At 28.4% G+C, this 18,099-nt stretch overlaps 1 protein-coding gene across 1 annotated transcript in view; it reads left to right on the top strand.

The window, feature by feature from the left end:
• Nucleotides 1-1,298: 1,298 nt before the first annotated feature.
• The window catches only part of LOC107452296 (uncharacterized), a 163,875-nt gene continuing 147,074 nt past the window's right edge, over nucleotides 1,299-18,099 (top strand). Inside the window, exon 1 of the mRNA XM_016068664.4 lies at nucleotides 1,299-1,462. The gene's annotated coding sequence lies outside the window, so the exon portion shown is untranslated. The remainder of the gene's footprint in view (nucleotides 1,463-18,099) is intronic.

Below are 18,099 nucleotides of genomic sequence, written 5' to 3'. Positions count from 1 at the left end.
TTACAGCAGTACCCATGTTATGCACTTCGAGAAAATAGATTCTCATTTCCACAGTACTTATGACGGCTATACCAGAAGTATTAAATACCAAATTTAACTAAGCATAACTGACATCAATAATGGTTTGGTGTTTTGTAGCGGTCTTCAAAGGTCAATAGAAATTCCTTACCCTGCTCACAGTGACCAACGCCCTGACGTAAAATATTCTCAGTGAAGTGATCGTGTCAGCGAAATCGTTTATATCAGGGAAATGAGCTGTCAGCAAAGTGATCGTGTCGGCCATGTGAGTTGTCGGCAAAGTGATGAATTTGGAAATGTGACCTGTCGGCCATGTGATTTTTCGGGTAAGTGAATGTTGGAGATATGAACACAGCCCACATATAATCAAGCGTCTTAAGAAATTGTATCATAAAAGCTTACATTTTTTAAGAAATTAGATAACATTTAGGTTTCTCGGAATTTACATGTAGTTTTTAATATTACAAAGAATCTTCATGACAACCTAGCCTAAAAATTAAGGTAAAACTTGAAAATGAAAGTATTTGTAAATGAAAATTTCAGTAATCTGTTATAAGAGATTTTATTGTTAAATTTTATATACATATGTTTTTTCAACCATTATGTTGCATTCTGAATACAATATTTCTTAACTTGAAAACTAAAATTTGTTTTAGATTTAATGTTCACTAAAAATTGTTTAAATGTTACATTTTTAATCAAAAATAATGAAATTTTTCCCCTTCCGAGAGATTAATTTTTTTAAAAATTTGATTAAAAAAAATTATAAATATGTAACCTTTGTTATTTGCCAACTTAAAATTTTGAAATTCTATGAGGAAAAAAAAGATTTCTTGTGATATGCTCTAGTGTTTCTCAGGAAACAGTTCTGTATAAATTTGCTTTTAGGCTTAAAAAAATATCAAGATTGGCGAAAAGCTCAAAATAGTCCCTATTTATTGAAACATTTACCAATCTCAAATAGCAATGCTGATCATAATCATATACATTTTTGTATAGTATCCCAAATCGGGACAGAGATTGCCCAATGTGATTTCGATGATATATTTAGATCTTGTAATTTGTGATATGAGGCTATGTTTTATTATTTTACCACCTACAATCAGTCCACATATAACTTAATTAGTAATAAACACATATCCAAGGTATCATATTTTAATGAATGGAAAGCTGCTTAGTTACCTGACAATGCGCACGCACTCAAGCCACCCACGTGATTTATTTCCCGACCAATCCCGTTCGAGATACGTTTTGAGCGAAGTCCTCAAGAGTCCGGAATGCTAGTCCAGACAGCCTGTTGCCTCACTACAAAGAGCAGGACTTAATTCTAGACCCGCCTTTTCCTTTGCCGGACGTTCTCTTGGAAACATTTCGTTTTCCGCGCTCACTTCTCATTTCATCCTCTAAAAGAAGCTCAAAACTTTCCTCTTCTATTCCAAAACCAGTGAGTACATGTTTTTTTTAAATGTGTGCTTTGTTTTATCTGTTTTTTTTTGTGTTTAGAATGAGTTTTGTTTCTTACAAATGTTTTAATTTTGTGAATCGCTCCATAAATTAAAAGTAAGTCTTATTTTATATTAAAAGAACACAATTGTACCATATAGTTCAAAACTTTCGCCATTTATCCAAAACCAGTGAGTACACATTTTTTTTAAATGTGTATTTCGTTTTGTGAGATTTTTGCATTTATAAAGAATTTTTTTTCCTTAAAAATGTTTTTAATTTTTCTAATGATTCCTTAAATTAAAAGAAATTCTTTTTCAATATATAGGAAAAAAATGTTGCAATATATAGATCAAATTTTTCTTCTTTTATCCGAAACTAGTGAGTACATAATTTTTTAAAATGTGTATTTTGTTTTGTCAGTTTTCCAGTTTTTATAATGAATTGTTTTTCTCAAAAACGTTTTTAATTTTATAAATGACTCTAAAAAAACTCTATGTCAGTAGTATTTCATAAATGGAAAAAAACTTTATAATATATAGTAGCTCAAAACTTTCATCTTTTTTAACCAAAACTAGTTAGTACATATTTTTTAAAAAGTGTATTTCGTTTTGCCATTTTGTGTGTGTGTGTGCGTGCATGTGGTTATAATGAATTTTTATCTAGTAAATATTTTAAAATTTTGTTAATGATTTTATAAATAAAAAAATCAATAGAAGCTTTGTTTTAAATAAAGAAAAACAAAACGCTTCAATAAGAAATAAATGCATTTTGTTCGTATTTTTTAAAGTAATGATTTACAATATAACATATGTATATTTACCAGCTGAACTGATTTATAATATAGTGATAATAAGTTACATAAATTTTTAAAGTAAATGATTTTGGAAAGTTCTTTCGTTAATTGTTTCAAATACTTAGAAACTGTTAAGGCCATTAAAATGATTCAATTGGGGAAAAAATAATTTTAAAAACTTTTTCAGAGATACTGTTTTTAAATTCTTTTATTTAAAAAATTAAATCACTGATATATTAGTCAAAAGTTGTTGGTATATAAAGTTGAATCTTATAAGTTCAATTGTGGTTTAAAAGAGAATTTTAAATGTAAAATTAAAATCTATGCTTTAGATTTTTTTCAACAAATGTCACGATGAGTTGGAATTTTTCTAAAAATATTAACAAAACTATGAAAGACTATTTATTCAAGATACCATTGATTCCATATAATACGAGTATACATGATTTTTAGTTTTGTTTATATAATTGTTTCAATCATTAAACAAAAATGAGGAAATGTCAGTGCAGAGAAGTGTTATTAGAAACATGAAGTTATATTTATTAATATTTTCTACTATTTAACTTTTAGTGAAAGAAAAGTTCTTTTAAAATACTTTCTCAACTATCTCTTTATCTTTTAATTATAATTTTAAGATGCCTTTTTATGAAAGTTGAAAACACATTAATTTTCTAATATAGTAATTTGAAATGTGATAATATGAGCATGAAAAAATATATAAGTCACACTTGATTAATGTTACCAAGGATATTATTAGTCTACTTCAATTATACTTTTATCCCACTCCTGTTTTAGTACTTCTTATGCTATATAAACTGTGTATAGATTACATTAAATCAATTTTATATATTATTATTATTATTAATTAAAAATGAGCAATAAATAGCACTGAATAACAATTAATTAATGCTTGCAAATATTTATTCTATCTTATTTTTTATTTAATTTAAAGTATGATTTAAAAAGAAGAATATTTTTAAGTTATAATTGAAACGGTTTATTCAAAACTTAATTTTATCTGTATTTTTCATCGTAGTTTATATATCAAAAATGCTTATTCTTATTTAAAGATAATTAAGTTTAGTCGCAGTTTAAAGATAAAAAAAAGCGAAAATGAAATAAATTATAGTAATTTTCTTATAGTAAAGTATAGTAGTAAAATAAATTATAGTAATAATTCAAGTTAATTTTTCGCCTAAAATATTTCATACTATAAAGTATGTATTTTTTATGTATGATTATGTATTTTTCCACTCACTTCGTTTTTTTATGTATAGCTTTTAAAGTTATTGATCCATGATACTGGAAAGTAAACTGAGTCATATTAAATATACTTCTTCACATTCCTGTTAAGCAATGATTTATTAATTAAACTATCTAATTACACATTGGTAAATTTGCAATAAAATAAGAGAACCAGAAAAAAGTATATTCGTGATTTTTTAAAGTCACTGTTCTTTCGTTCATTTTTGGAAAACATAACGAAGGGTGAAACTTTGAGAATGTTGGGGATTTTCCACAACTAATTCTCGTCTTGATATTCTTCCTTTTTTTCTTATATCTTGTTTGGCGTTTTAAAACCACCAGCACTTTTATACCTGCAGATTTGAACTTGCTCTTATTTTCTAAAGAATTGCACTAAGAATAAACAACACTGACCTTCAAATTAAGAAAATTTTCAGATTTCAAACACCTCTACAACTGTTTAACAGACTTTAAGAAAAATTTGCTTGAGCGTAGATTATATTACAAAAATAATAAGAACTATTTAAATCAAACTCATAATCTTGTGTAACACTTCTAATAGTCGAAAATCATGAAGCAGTGGTTACATAATCGAATAGAAAACTTGTATAATAAGAGGTGCCGTTTTAGTTGTACAGGCTGCAAAGTATGAATTCATTCTGAAAATGAAATATTTTTTGTGGCGACTGACCTCATTCGTAGTTTAGAAAACACTCTTTTTAGGATCTGAAGTATTGGGCAACAAGGAAATCGCCAGTTTTTACTGCCTTTCCCAGGGCATCCCTGACATAATCAATACATATCAGGTCTAGAGATCTTGCTGATCAATCCATCCGGAGAATGCACATTGAAGAAGATCTTCTACTTATCTTCGATGAATCGGAGATCTCGTGCCATGCGTTGTAGAGCATTGTGATGAAATTGCGACCAATTGCATGCCTAAGCAAGCCGATAACTTATCCCCATGGTCAGATTAGCCGCAAAACTTTGGACGTGTTGCAGGACATTGGAGACATGTCCTGCCAAAGCCTTCAAGGCTAGACGCGTGAAATTGGTGCGTAATTTAATAATTGTAAATGTTATAAGCATTTGTTGACTTTTAAAAAAGCCCTTTTTTTTCTTTCTTTTTTTCTTTTTTTTTAGAAAGAAAATTATAACACGGGAAACAGACGTTGGAACAGGGTGGGTGGCCAAAAAAATGCTATGAATATTTGTTTTTTCTAAAGGGGATGAGATGTTTGAACAGGGCGGGTGGCCAAAAAAGAAATTTAATTTCCAAAACAGTACAAAGTACGTCCTTGACGTTTCAGAGCGTACACTACGTCCATGGCAGTGACGGTCTTCCTCTTGGCGTGCTCGGTGTAAGTAACAGCGTCACGGATAACGTTCTCAAGGAAAACTTGTCCTTCGGGCATTAAATGGTAGTAGCAGGAAGTGCACCCTTGGTTCATAATGTTTTATTGGAAGAGTTAATAACCGAATACCTACCCTATTCAATATTCAGAAAATAGAACTTTGTGGAAACTGCAGTTTGACGATATCATGTTGAATGACCGCACGTCCCTCTATGTCTTAAGAAGAGGCACTTAGATTGTTGTAAATATGAGAATAAGATCTTGGAGTTTTTGTTTTTCTTTTTAAGATTGAAGCTAGCCTTACATTCATTTTAATAGAATACGATGAGCAGACACATAGACTTCATTTTGTTGACGATTTTCTGAAAGGTGAAGATAATAACTGGATGGATTGATAAGCCAGATATCCAGACCTCAATTATACAGATTATAACTTCGATAATTTACCAGTGCCTAAGAACAGCGTTCTTAACAAGTGGAAATAGTCGCTACTAAAACATTTGAATGGACCTTTTTCTAGTTTAAAGTGTATATTGTGAGGTGTATATAACATTAAAAATGGGTTTGAAAAGGGTTTAAATTCCTTATTAACCCTCTTTTTGTACAATTTAGCAGCTAAATTTTTAATAACTTCCAACCACTTTTAATGTTACGCAACATACGCGTCTACGCTTCTTCTTCAAAAAAGAACTACCCTGAATAACTTTTGATCCAGAGATCGGATCTTTATATTCTAGAACTTCATGCCTTCTGCCTCCGATATTTTGGGGGTCAGGAATTCAAATTCGTCGATAAAAAGAGTATGTCTATTCAGAGAAAGTGCATTTTTGTGTCTAGTTTTGCAACTTAATGTATCGTCTGCATTTATTAATTAGCTCATTTAAAGTCACCTTCTCGAAACATTAAGATTGAGTCCAAGATTGTGAAGATCCGATCAGTAGAACAAAAATTATTCAGGGCTGTCTGTTTTTTGTTTTTATATTTTGGGGGTCAGAAATCCAAATTCGTCGAAAAAAAAGATATATTTATTCAGAGAAAGGGTGCTTTTGTGTCTGATTTCTTAATTTAATATATCGTCTGCATTTATTTATAAGCATATTTGAGGTCACCCTCTCGAACCATTGAGATTGAGCCCCAGAATATGAAGATCCGATCATTAGATCAAAAGTTATTCAGGGTGGTTTATTTTTTTTCGGCCTGTGGTGCATTTAATTCTTATAATTTTTTATATAATCAATTATACAACATTATAAGTAATTTAAATATTTTGATATTGATTTATTATTAAAATTTTGTTTTACAAATCAGAAACCTTATATTAGGCTTTAAATCATCTTAAATGTTTCGTTATTAATTTTAAAAAAATCTATTTTGAAATCCATCTTATTCTAAGACGCTATTTATTTGAAACAGTTAATAATTAAGCTTTTTTTTTCAAATCATCGAATAAGTAAAAAGTATCATCTAGATATGAATACATAGATCATAAGTTTAACGATAATATTTAGTATAAATACAAAATTTCCCTAGTTGATCAATTTATTATTAACATACCGTAAGTAAATGATGTAATTTTTCAATAATAGAAATTTTAATATTGTTATAATCTAATTATGTACTGTTAGAAATATCTTGGAAAAAATGGTTAAATAATATTTTACTTAATTTCATTTACGTTACATCATTATTATGGTTATTTAAATTACATATTAATTTAATGATGTATTTTTTTAATAATAAAGATTTTAATAATTTCATAATCTATTATGCACTGTTAGAAATTTCTTGGAAAAAATGGTTAAATAACTTTTAATTTAATTATTATTTTACCATATATATATCAAAAGAGTTAGATAATCATAAATAAGATAGCATTCTAATTATTAGCTGTGAAAAAAAACTTTTGTTAACTATTTTCGCGTATACAATTTAACAACCAGGATTTCATCGCATCAACTAATCCCACCTAATGAAGTCACTTCGATCCTTGCAGCCGCGTACCTATTATAGCAGAGAAGGCTAATTAGTCAATCTCATGACGGACAGAATGGAGGATCGATTTCCAGTGTTAATACCACAATAATTCCTCCATTCCCTTCAACATATGAAGAATTTACAGTGTCCTACATTCTCCAATTTGTGATCCTGGACTCTCATTCACGCATAGATGGTTGCACCGTAAAAATGAATAACACAAAAAGTCTAGTAATTACCATCGCTTACGATTAGTCATACAACCAGATAAACTAATTAAACCACATTCCACTGTTCGCTTCCTAAAACACTACGCAACCATAACCAACTCCAATGGCCATTATCTAACACATATATCACCAATATCCAGTTAAATTTCTTTTTTACGGATTTGAAACCATGCTTGGTGCAAATGGTTAAAAAAAACTGCTTTGTTTTGTATTTATGATTTTTCAACCATACTTGTTGTAAACGGTTTCAAAACTGTAAAGGTAAAAAATTTTATTTACCGTTAACTTTACGGTTAATTGAATGGTCGGACTGGTGTCGTTATTTTACAGAAATTTTAGAATAAAATTATAACAGTGTATATTAATTAAATAATAAAACAATTAAATATTGTTTGGCTAATTTAATTTAAAAAAATTAAAAAGTGAAAAATTATGGATATACGTGCAGAAATACTATTCTGAATATAGTATTATAAATATACAGCAAAGAATAATATAGAAAAACATATATTTTAAAATTGGCTATAGTATTATGAAAATACTGCAAAAAATAAGATAGCAAAACATATTTTTTAAAATTGGCTATGTGTAAGCGAACAGTTCCGATTTGGTGTGGTATGCTTGAAAGGTACATTTGACTGCTTCATATTAAATCGAAAGTTTCAAAGAGAGTTTTGAAATTTAATGCATTGGATGCAAAATGACAAAAGAGTTTTTAAAAGTGAAAACAATAAAAATAATAAATGTAAAGTTCTATGCGACGTTAAATAAAAGAAAAACCAAGTGACTGAGTAAAATAGAAATAGTAAATAGAAATAAAAATTTTATGCTAAGCATGAGTAAAACATGGTTTATCTATAATGCTATTGCATTTTTAAAATAATGTGAATAGTTTTTGAGTTTGAGATAAAAATAAAATTTTACTTCGTGATAAGTTTTCTTGAATTATGTAATATATAAGAGTGGGAACTTATTTTAATAGATAATTTTAAAATGTATAAAAGTTAAATGATTTTAAGCAAATATTACTCGTTGTTGTAAAAGTATAGAAAAATCAAAAATCAAAATATGATATTTCAAATATTTGAAACTGAAGACCTTAAAAAAGAGTTAAAAATTCAAAGAATTATTCATTTTGAGCCTCATATTTTAAAGTTTATAAAACATCAATCATTGTTTGTTTATATATAAAACATATATAAGTTGTATAAAACATATAGTTTTGGTTTAAACTTACTAATTTTAAATTAAGAACTTTGCAGAAATCTAATATAATGGTTTATATTGAATGAACAGTACAATATATTGATTCAATTCTGGTAACAATTTATGAAATAAATAGTTGTACATTAGGTAAAAGCAGTTTCTAAGAAGTTGTTATTAAAAATATTTTTAAATATATTCTAATGACGTTCTATGTATGTTGAAAATAATAAGTGATTTATATCTATTGAGCTGTGAGAGTCATAAAAAATATGGTTTACATAAGCAATAATAAAAAGCAGCACAACGAGATTCATTAAAAAAGCAGACGATATTTTTGGAACTGTTTTTGATTTGACTGATTCGAGACAAGTTGGTGCGAAAAGTGTAGTAAACTTGTTAAGGGAAAATAATATAAGACTTAGTTTTTAAGGAAAGTGAATAACTCGTTACGGGATACGAAAGTGAAGAAGTTTAAAATATGCCGAAAAAATTAAGTGCGTTTGTTCTTCTGAATATGATGTATGGAGAAGAACATTCCAAAAAAGTTTCGTCAAATTTCGTCGAGGAAAAAAGCTCTAGGCACTAAAATTTCACCAGGTTTGGATGTTTTGCTTATTTTCTGTCTTCAATTTATATTATTCGGAACAATACTTCTTTTCTGAATTGTGTCCTTTAGTATGCATACTCAAATCATTTGCTTTCAACTACTCTGATATATTCAGATTTGTGAGTGTATAAATCCACAGGAAATCATCATGTACTTTCTAAAAAGGCCTAATTTTAACTTTAGTTTTATTTCAAGACTAACACGAGTACCCGTGATTCAAAACCTCATTTAAAGAACCATTTACTGAATTTTTTTTTCAATTCTCATTAAATAACTGGTGCATATTTTATCTTCATTTTAACGTAAATATATTTACTGTTATTGTGTTTGATAAGTGAATTAAATATACCAGTAAAATGAATTTATTTGACTTTCACAAGAAAGTATAACTTGTTAATGAAGTTTTCGGAGAAAAAAACAATATTTGAAGAAAAAAAACTAATCTAAAAGTTTTATAACAATGTGTAAACGTTATTCCTTAAGAACTATCAAATATATGTATTAATATAAATTCCAATTCTTCACTTTTCTGATATATTAATCTTAGCTACTCTCAAGAATTTGAACAGTAATTGAATTTCAAATTCTTGGAAGTGACACAATTTTGAAGACGGTAACTAATTAATAAAATCTCAATAGTATATGACTGACGTTTAAAATTAAAGTATAATTTATTTGAGAAGTAAATTAAAATATGACGGATATTTATTAAATATGAAACATTTTAATTCATTCATGGTAGCAAAGTAGCTTGAATTTATGTCGTTATTTAAACCCATAGATAAAATATTTTCTTATATAACAAACTGAAAAAAAATCAATTTGTATTGTTGCGGTTTATTTCAATTCATGAGTGAGAATTAATCGATCTATCGAGATCTCTAGTGTAACTTATTAGACTTTTAACTAACGTTTGTTTAAAATTGGCTTATCAATTCAACGTTGAATCATAAAAAAAAACTCATTTTTACGTAATTTGCTAGCTTGCAGGTCTAATCTATCAAGAATTAGTTTTAATGCACGTTCATATGAATTATTTATCTTAGGTTTCCTATGTTAGATAATGGGGAGATTTCGAAAATCTACATTAGCTGATTCTGAATATAAATAATCTTAATTTTGAATGGATGAGGTTATAAAAACCATATTTGTCTTAAACTTATAGCATAAAGCCACCAGAAAGAGGAACTGACAGTAAAAATTTTGAAATCAATTGGAATTATTTTAGTTTAATTATGTGTCTTTCAGTTTTGTTCATGAATTTGAGATGGTAATTAAAACTGATTTATTGATAAACTTCTTTTTTTGACCCAGTACAGAGAACCAGTATTCAGCTAATATTTTATATAATAGAGATATTAATGTATGAACTTTGAATAAATGCATAATAATTTAATACTATTGGTAATTGCAACAGTTGTTAAAATAAAAAATTTTCTTCAAGAATAAAATTACTATGATTTACAAATTCGGATTAAAGAATTAAAAATAAAGCAACATTTACGATATTTACAAATATCAATTATTGTGCAATTTTAATTACTGATAAATACAAAAAGCAATTTCGAGTTTTGAGTTTCTATGCTATATTTATTACTTAAAATAATTAAGTAAATTATAAGTGAGTATAAAGACAAATCGTTCTAATGTCAACTACAATGTTCGTCTTTGAGCATAGCATGTTTAATGAAATCCTGTTGGTAATCAATTTCCATTTTAATAGGTTTACAAAGGGTGCTAACTAATTTCGACAGATTCTCTACACTCTATGGCAACCTTAGAGAATCACTTCAACAAGATTTACGGAAAACTTATTATTCGTAAAAACAAGCCAATAACCTCAATATAATTTCAGTATTTTTTGTAATGGATCTCTGACCATTAACATTTACTTAAACCCAATTTTTTGTTGCTCATTTTTTTTTTTTATCAACAATCAAATTGTCTCATAAAAGTTTAAAACTTATGCAAAATATTAAAATGTATAGCACAAATTAAGTTGGATTGCAAAAGTATTAATGAAATGCAATCATAATACTTTAGTGTTAAGAGAAACATTATTAACAACTGCATAACACTAACTGTTTATAACAATTTTTTGCCGTTTTATAATCATAAAAAAATAGGTTTTATACTTTATAAATTCGAAAAAACTAATTTACCCACGATGGAATTTTTTATAATGTTTTATGTGTAATAATTTAAAATTATTTATGTCCATAATGATGGACGTGATTAACATTCAACTGGAAGATAGTGCAGAAAAGTAAAATTTAGTCATCTGAAAAATTACATATCATTAATTGTTACCACTAAGAAGTATTAAGTGCGTAGCGGGAGCCTATATTTGCCGGACTATAGCGTTACCTATAACTAATTTTATTATTATTTATTATTGAAACTCTCTAATGGCAAATTCTATAATTTTCCTTCTCAGATGTAAGGTATGAAAATAAAAATATATAATACTATTTTTCGGTGTTTTTCAGTGCGCCAATTTTTACCTATATAAACAGATAAGAGTGAAGGTACGTAATTTCATCCTTACCCTTCAATGGTGACTATAAAACTAAGCAAAGAAAAATGGCAGACTACGATGAAAACGATAAAAGCAGTATTTTTAAGCCGAGAATTACTAGGGTTAGCATTAAACATCCACCGTTTTTGATACCAGATCCAAATATATGGTTTCTGCAATTGGAAGCACAATTCCGAAATGCGTCAGTTGGAATATAATTCTCACTTGTCTACGTCCTTTTTTTAACCTAAATTTATTATTTGCTTAATTGTATTCGTGATTATTTTAGTTTTAAGCATCTGACAACTTTTTTCCATGTTTAGGTTGTTTTAGGTTCTATATGGCTTTGTGCTTGTTTTTGTAAGTAAAAAATAAACCTAATATTTATTTGGAAAAATAATACAATGTGTCATCGAATGTATGGGGCCAGGGTACACGTACGTTTTGTAACGTGAGTAGATTTGTTCTGCGATTTTCTCTTAAGGATAATATAATAGAAAGCGAATGTAACTTACGCTAAACCTAACGTCATTAGAGCTAGTGCAAGCATGGTTGCTTCTTCTATCCTTAAATTTAGCGGCCTGAATTTTTCTCAGTGTAGATTCCAGGTCAATTGTGCGCTGAAAAGAAAATGTGTTTTTCAGTGTGCAATAGCAAAGAAAAATTAAGCCAGAAACTGGTGAAATGAAAATAGAAAAGTAGGAAAAGGGCGATGCAGTTGCGATGTTTGCCATTTCAGCAGCTGCGGAACTTTCACAATCTACGCCAATTGAAAGTTGTTCATCGTCAAAAGAAATGCTTGAAAAGCTGGATTTCATTTTCAAAGTAAAATCTGATTTCAGTAAAGTGCTGTTGCTCGATAAATTTTACCAAATGAAAATGGAATGTAATGAAACTGTAACTTAGTACATAGCTAAAGTTTAAAACCTTGAGCACCAGATCAATGATTCTAACGAAAGCACTAGTAATGCAGCAGTAATTGCCAAAATTTTGGGGACACTACCAACAAAATCTAGGAATTTTAGACAAGAATGGTTATCTGTCGCTGATAACAAACGGTACTTATCAAATTTGACTGAAAGATTGACAGATGAAGAAACTATCTTTTTTGTTTCCAATCGTCCAAAATTTAAAAAAAAAAAAAACGATTTTCGAATCATCAAAGCAATGAAAACAGGGTAAAAAGTCAAACCAGAAGTATGAAAAAATTTAAAATAACTTTCTACTCATGTCGGAAGAAAAGCCATTTTGCCCGAGAATATCATTCCAAGCTTTGTGAAACATTTAATGATGTTCCAGAAAAAAACAAAAGTGCATTTAACAGTGAAGTTTGTGAAAGAGAAACGGTTCTAAGAAATGAAGAACAGTGAATTCTGGACATCGGTGCGTCTTCTCATGTGACCTTCAGTAAGAAGTATTTTGAAAGTTTCGGAGAACTAAGAGGAAATGAAGTTATTCGTCTTGGCAACAATGTAGAACTATCACTTAAAAGACGAGGAAATATAAAAATCCAAAAGCTAATTCAAAAAGAGTAGTAAGTAGGAAAGATACATAATGTGTTTTATGCTCTAGGATTATAGAAAAATCTTCTATCTGAAGGTGCGATTGCAAGCAGGGAAATAAAGTTTATAAAAAAAAATATAAAGCTGATATTTACAATAGGGAAGGAGAAAGCCGCGATGGCTCAGGGGATAGAGCGTTCGCCTTCCAATGAGGCAAACCGGGTTTGAATACCAGTCGATACGAATTCCGCATCCGACTTGCACCAACCACACTGCTGACTTGAAATATCCTCAGTGGTAGACGGATGTGTTAGAGTGCAACAGAGGGAGGTTCTCGTGATCTTCTTCTCCATGTAACGCAAATGCTGGTTAGCTCCATCAAAAAGTCCTCCAAAAAAGGCAAACTTCTCCCAATACTGGATTCAGGAGTTCCCTTTTCTTCTGGATCGGGTTCAAAATTACAAGCCTACGGAATTGAATATTAGTATTCATAAACACATAAATCTGGGTCGGCTGTTCAACGACGGTTTTAAAATAAAATAAAAATGGGGAAGGCAAATTAGTTGGAACAGCAGAACGTTCTGAAAACAACTTATATCAGATGCTGTTTAAAACAGTAATGCCCAATCAAACAAATGCAATATGCATTGACACATCAAATTATGGCATAAGAGAATAGATCACATCAATCTAAAATCTCTAAAAGAACTAATGAAAAGAGAATTATTAACAAAATAAATTTTTAGATTCTGATAAATTTCATTGTGAAGGTTGTCAGTATGGAACAGCATGGACTCTCATTTAGTCATAGAGAATATAAGGCTCAGCTAACCCGGTGAGCTAATGCACAGTGATTTGTGCGGTCCAATGTCTACAACATCAGTAGGTGGTGCAAATAATTTTGGAATCTTTTAAGGACGATTTCAGTGGATATGATTCTGTTGCATTTTTAAAACATAAGAGTGATGCTTTCGATAATTTCAAGAACTTTGTTTCTCTTTGTGAAAATTAACAGTCTACAAAAATAAAAGCGTTAAGAACAGAAAATGGAAAGAAATACAAAAATCATGATCTTGAAGATTTCATTCAAGAAAAGGGCATTGAACTTGAGACCACAGCTCCTTACACTCCCGAGCAAAATGTATGAGCTGAAAGAAACACGAGAACAATAATGGAAAGCGCTAGATCAATGTTACACAGTAAAAAATTATCATTGTTTTTGCGGGCTGAATCAGTTAGCACAGTTGTGTATATCATGAATCGTGCGCCGACTAGCCACACTCCTGAATCTACTCCTTACGAAATATGGACTGGTAAACAAATGTCACTAAAGCATTTGAAAATTTTCGGTTCCGAGGTATAACTCATGTACCAAACCAATTGCGCCAGAAACTTTCGCCAAAAGGGCTCAAAGCAATTTTTTTTTTGGATATGAAAGAAATTCAACAAATTATCGAGTCTTTGATCCAATATTAAAAACTGTAAAAGTTTCTAGAAAAGTTACACTTAACGAATGCTCGTACTCAGTGATTCATCCACAGGAGGTAATTTCAACTGATTATTTTAAACATTAAGATGATGTTACTGATTATAAAATTAAACTCGATCCAAGAATGAATGAAAATGATGTATTGAATGAATCGCGAAATTCAGACGAAAAAGAAGCTTCATCTTATAGTTTGAGACCCAAAAAGAATTTAAGAATTCCTAAGCGTTTTCATGTAAACTTTACTGAAATGCCTAAAATATAGGAAGAAAGCAGTTAACTGCCGTCAGAGAAAAGAATGGAAGGGAAAAAAAGTATAGTTTTATATCAAAATCTTAGTTTCATAGATTTTCCAGTCATCAGGGCATATGTCTATAAATTTTTAACGAGATCCTGATTTACTGAGAAGATTACTGAAAACCATACATTGAAATATCTTGTTTATTTTTACTTGCATTTCCAAGTTTTCAGCTATTTTTAATGCATCCAATAAAAAATCTATTTATATTATTGTTAAAAATTAAATTAGTTTCTTATTGAAAATTTCAAAAAGTAAACATGAGATGTTAAATTTTAATATAATACTTAAAATACAAAAGAAAAAGTGAGGTAAAATAAGTGATAATAGGTTCGAATTTAAGCAACAAGACTCTATCTGAAATCTTTCAACATATTTTCCATTAGTCGCTTGCATTTTCTTTGCTGCAGTAAATTCCTAAATGGGTGTCTTTTGTAAAAAGTTTAAGGCATTATATTTTCAGAATTTAATGTACGATTATTTGAGTAGAAAAATAAATCAGGTAAATCTTAAGAGTTTAATTTTACTTTAAGCATGGATTTACAAAAATATATTTTGAATATTAAAAAAAATATTCTTGTAATAATAATAACATGAAATAAATTAATCCTATTTTTAATCTAATTTTTGAAACATAATTAAAATATACTAATCCAAAAACGAGAGCACAATAACATCCAAATTATTTAAGCTTAATGTTTTCCTAAACCTAACAAACTTTTAAAAATGTCCAATAATTAGAAAATTAATTTATATTTCAATGATTCAGGAAATCTACTAAAAATATATCAATTAAATTTTAAAATTAATTGCAATATCAGACAGAAAAATGTACTTTATCTCAAAAAATTAATCCTTTTAAACATATTTAAATTTCGAACATTATTTTGACTGTTTGTACTAATTTAATAAAAAAAGTCAATAATATTCAACGATGATTATTGCTAAAGGGATTTACATTTTATTTCGGTAATTTATTGACTTAATTTATCTTTCCATGTAAAATTATTTCGAAATTTTAAGACTGAAATTTTATTTTTGTATATTTTTGGAAAGAGAGAAAAAGCGGAACAGGGCAAACTATATTTTATTTGAATTTCTGTCGTATTGTGCATTTCCTATAACTATGCATAGAATTTTAATTAGTCAAATAATTATTAAAAATTCTTATTTATAAAATTTACAATATTTAATTAAATATTTATTAAAAGCCCTAAATATTTTTTATTTAATTTAAAGTAATTAAATTTCAATTTCAATCGATATACAAATTTAATTATATTCTTAAAACTTAACTTATATTGATATATATATTTTAGTGTTTTTTAAAAGAAAACCATTTATTTATTATTTTACTATGTTTTAATTATTATCATTATAAAAAATAACTGCAAATTCTACAGGAAAAAAGCAAGTTTTTGCAGAAAAAGCCTGTTTAAATATAAATTCAAGTTTTTTCTGATCTTAATCATTACTCGTGCGCAGCAAAAATTCTTTCCCTTATGAAATTTCTCCGTTTACTTGACGGTTTAAAGCAGTTTTTCCCTAAATAGAGTTTTCACCCTAATCATAAGCAGATTAAAACTGTCAAAATTCTAGTTTTTGCATGCATATTTGCTTAACGTAAGATAATTTTATCATTTTACGATTATTTTCTTTACTTGCTCCAACTTTTAAAATTTATTTTATGGTTTTGGCATTGCTTAAATAAAATTTCAATTCGGCTTCAATGTCGAATTGATAGTTATAATTATTATTATTTTTTTGTCATCAGATGTAATTTTTCGGTAAAATAAATTACCAGACATTTTTCTAAGGGTTCATCACTGTAGTTTTAAATGTTTTTACACTAAAATAGGATTTTGATAAGTGAGACTCTTAAGATACAGACAGTTTAAGTTTTTTTTTCCATCACTAACCACTAGAGCTTGTCATGGCTAAAGATACTGAGCTTTCACTTTCTAATGAAGAAATCATGGGTTCGAATCCTGACGTTGACTGGAGATGGGATTGACTCTCGGTGTTCACTGACCTCAAGGCTGACACTTATTTTACAGTGTTTTTAGTGTTTTTTTTTTGTTAAAATAGCAGAATTTTATTTGCTAAAATAGCAGAGTTTGATTCTTAAAATAACAGCACTTGTCTGCTTTAAAAACAGACGTTTGCTTTTGAATATCATTATTTTTTTATGTAAAAAACTGTTATATTGGTTTTATACAGGCACATCAGCTGTCAGTTTTTTTCTGTAAATTTAACAGATTCATTTGCTGTCGATTAAGTAATTATAGTCCTAAACCCTTTGAAATTTCATTGAAAATGTAACTATATTAACTTACAATTTGTACGTATTGGAAACTAAAGGAAAAAGATTATGTATTATTGTAGCTAAGAACATCATAACTAGGAGAATCCTATTTTCTGAATCGTGTCGTTGAGATGACAACGCATCTTTCAAATCCTTACCTGTGCCACAAAAATAAAAAATTAAACAAATGTACTTATGTTGCCATTTTAAAAGATATATAGTTCCTTCTTGAAATATCATATTTGTTTGCGTTCTCGAAAGCCTTCAACGTTATTTTTTCAACGTCAATAACTTTAAAGTGAAATTTAATTTAAATGGTTCTTCGTTTTCTAAACAAATCCAATTTTATTATCCAATTTGCCCCAAATTGATTTATCACATTTAGAAGCTTAAGAGGCACTAGTACCTTTAGCAACATAACACTTCTACCATTTGCGATCAAGATTATATGTATATATTATTGCATATAGATGATTCATTGCCAGTTCTATTTATACTCCTCTAAGTAGTTCTTCTTTAATCACCTACTAAATTCCAATTAAATTGTCTTAAGTTTGTTTTTCTTATAACATTGTTCACACTTTTGTTTTTTGATTAAATATTTTAACTCTTTTCTTCTGTAATTTTGTACCTTAAGTAAGAGAATTGATAGTATTTCATGCATTTATTACAGAACCATAAGAACAGAAAAATTAATAAATGAATGGTTTAAAAACCACATGTTTTAACTTCGTTCCCAGAATTATAGTTTTTCTTTACCAAAAATGCCATTACCATACACTTTGTTAACTTTACCTATTTTTTTATATTCGATATAAGTTCATTTTACATGGATCTGAAATGAAAGAAATTAATTAGGTTAAGAGATTAAGGAGATTAATAATAACAGCCTTCATAACGTTTAGTTTCAAGTTAATGAATACAAAGATGGAAATAGGAAAAGCAGCAAAAATAGATTCTAATTATTTATTCGCTTAAAACTATTCGATACAATTGACATTTCCCTCTAAAAATATGGGTCAACGTGTGTGATAATAGGTGGTACTAACAGGTATTAACAAGGTAACAAGTGGAGCTAATAGGTGTTAATATACGCACTGTAAAGAAACTTACTTA

This window comes from Parasteatoda tepidariorum, chromosome 6 (genome assembly GCF_982258835.1).
Source record: "Parasteatoda tepidariorum strain Cologne lab strain chromosome 6, Ptep-v5.0, whole genome shotgun sequence".
Classification (NCBI taxonomy): domain Eukaryota; kingdom Metazoa; phylum Arthropoda; class Arachnida; order Araneae; family Theridiidae; genus Parasteatoda; species Parasteatoda tepidariorum.
The sequence above is the reverse complement of the archived record's forward strand: the minus strand, read 5'-3'. Positions and strand labels throughout refer to the sequence as shown.